The sequence below is a fragment of the Hordeum vulgare genome, chromosome 1H (genome assembly GCF_904849725.1).
Source record: "Hordeum vulgare subsp. vulgare chromosome 1H, MorexV3_pseudomolecules_assembly, whole genome shotgun sequence".
Classification (NCBI taxonomy): Eukaryota; Viridiplantae; Streptophyta; class Magnoliopsida; order Poales; family Poaceae; genus Hordeum; species Hordeum vulgare.
In genome coordinates this window covers 40,817,118-40,820,140 of record NC_058518.1, presented here as the reverse complement: position 1 = coordinate 40,820,140, position 3,023 = coordinate 40,817,118, and positions in this window count along the sequence as shown.

The following is a 3,023-nucleotide window of genomic DNA, read 5'->3' as shown; positions in this document are numbered from 1 at the left end:
GAAGATCGACATGAGTGCTTGTGAGCATTACATGGTTTTCTTCCAACTTCCCAAAATTGCTAGTTAGTAAATCAAGTTGAGCACGTAGCTCAACATTCTCCTTCAATGTTGATACTTCAAAAGAGGTAGAGTTAGATGTACAAGTATCATCAACAATATGAGAGGAGTAAGTAGCAAATAGAGACTTCTCATGAGTAGATTGAAGCTCCTCATAGATCTTAGAGGTTTTGATGAGCTCTCCCTTGACATTATTGCATTCAAGGAGAAGGACCTCAAAATCCTTTTTAAGTTTATCATGAGCAACTTCAATCTCTCCTTTTGAAGATCTTAAGTCTCTACATGCTTGATGACTCTTCTCAAGTTCATGTTCAAGTTGTTCACTTTTAGCTTGTTCATGATTAAGTGAATCATTACAATTTTCAAAGTAAGCAAGAACATCTTGGAATCTTTGAAGAGCGTTATTTTTAGCTTTATGAAGAATTTTATTGATCACATAGATATTTTCAGTCAAGTCATCATCATCATCCTCATCGCAAATATCATCGTTATTGCACAGGGAAGATGATACCTCATTATTACCTCTTGCCATGAGGCACATGTGAACTGGAGGAGTTGATGATGATTCTTTTGGTGAATCAGATTCTTCATTAGTCAACAATACTTCATATTTCTTGATATCCCCTAAATGATTAGTCATAGAGCAACTAGGGAGAAACAAGATATTTTGATCAAGAGGACACGAGGAAGCAGGCATATCACCACAGACATTTGTCGAGGAATCTTTAGGTGAAATGCATGACCTATCAGCACAATAATTTACACTATGTGTGGTGCTAGATATGCTCGTGTCCATAGAGGCTATGCCATTTTCATCAACATATATTTATTCACTCACCATGTCATTACCTTGTGAGATTGAAGATGCTGAGGTGAGCAAGCAATCGGATACGGAAGTAGTGGTGGACTCTTTAAGATCGAAAAGAGTGAAGAGCTCATGCACCAACTCCTTCATCATAATACCGTCTTCATCAAGATTGGACCCACCATATATATCTTCAAGTTTAGTCCAAACTTCATGAGCTGACTTGCAAGTCGAGATAGACTTAAACACTTCATGACTTATGGTTCGATGAATGGCAAGAAAAGCCTCACAATCAAGATACATTTCATTAGTAGATGAAGATGCATCATCCTTTTTGTCGGCAATCCCTACAAGAACAATTCGTAAAGTATTTGGGCCCATGGCCCGAAAGTGATGAAGCATACGAATTCTCCATAGGGTATAATTTGTGCCATCAAAGTCAAAGATACCATTGTGCACTAATCCAACAGTCTACATCGATACTCTCTAGGTCGTGAAACCTAATTAAAGAGAGACCTAGCTCTGATACCAATTGAAAAGACCTCGATGACGCCTAGAGGGGGGGGGTGAATAGGCTATTTAAAAACTTCTTCAGATTTGGCTTGACCCTAATGCGGAAATAAACTAAGAGGGTACTTGTCAAGCACAAATCCTAAATGCACAAGGCACTGCAACGTGTGTCAACAACACGTTCTACCAAGATGGACACAATGCAGTTACTAACAAGCACAAGTAAGTTACACAAACTTACTTGAGCTATATCACACGACAAGTAGGTAAATAACACAAGATACTAGATCACACTATATCACACGATATATCGAGGGTTGCAAGTATGTACGTGTGGATATAGAGGGTATGCTTGAATGATTAATCTTGTACAAGAAATGGCCAACACAATATAATGAGCACAAGCAATATGTAATGTATGTATGCTCAAATAACACAAGTAAACCACAAGTAAGGAGTTAGGGTTAAGGATAACCAAGGTCACTGAGACGAAGATGTATCCCGGCGTTCACTTCCTTGGAGGGAAGCTAGTCACCGTTAGAGAGGTGGATGTTACCACGAAGGCACACCAACGCCACGAAGGCTCACCCTATTCTCCCTTTGAGATAACACCACGAAGGCGTTTCTCAACCACTAGTGGTAAGCCTTTGAGGTGGCTTCCAAACCCTCACAAACTTTTCCGGGGGAAATCACACAAATTGATTCCTCTCCGAAGAACTCCTACGGCCTAGGAGTCTCCAACCTCCAAGAGTAATAAGATCACGGGGAATGCTCAAAACTTGCTCAAATCACAAATAGCTTGGGTTGACAGAAGGAGAGGGAGAAGATCTATCTTTTGATTGGAACAAATCTCAAAGGAGCTCACAAATGCTCTTGGGATCTAAGATTTGGAGTGAGCAAATGTGTGTGAGGTGGAAATGTGTTCTTATGAGGATAAGGTTGTGTTGGGCAACCCTCTCACGAAGTGGGAGGGGGGTATTTATAGTGTGGAGAGAAAAAGAGCCGTTGGGGACACTTTTAAGTCACACAGGGTCCGGACGTCCGACAGTTGTCGGAAGTCCGGGCGTCCGTGAGGGGCCGGACGTCCGACAGGGGTCGGACGTCCGAGACCTGTAGGCATGACTGGAGCTCTTCTGAATTCATCAGCGTCCGGACGTCCGACAGGGGTCGGTCGTTCGAGGCCTGTAGATGTGCCTGAACATATTTGAATTCATCAACATACGGACGTACGGAGTGGCCCGGAAGTCCGTGATATACAACGCAATTTCCACTGGTGGTGGCTTCCAGATTTCCGACGGGTGTCGGACATCCGGCGCTCGGACGTCCGGAGGGAGCCGGATTTCCGAGATATAGAACTCAACTTCTACTGGTGGTAGGTTCCGGATTTCCGACGGGTGTCGGACGTCCGGAGGGAGCCGGATTTCCGAGATATAGAGCTCAACATCTACTGGAGCACGCATCCGGATTTCCGGGACTTGGCCGGACATCCGGGCCTCGGACGTCCGGAGGGAGCCGGAAGTCCGAGTTATATGGCTCTGATTTCTCTAGTATAGGATTCCGGATTTCCGAACTAGTCGGTCGTCCGGTCCTCGGACGTCCGGAGGAAGCCGGATGTCCGAGGCACTGGTTCTGTTTACAGATAACAGCAAAG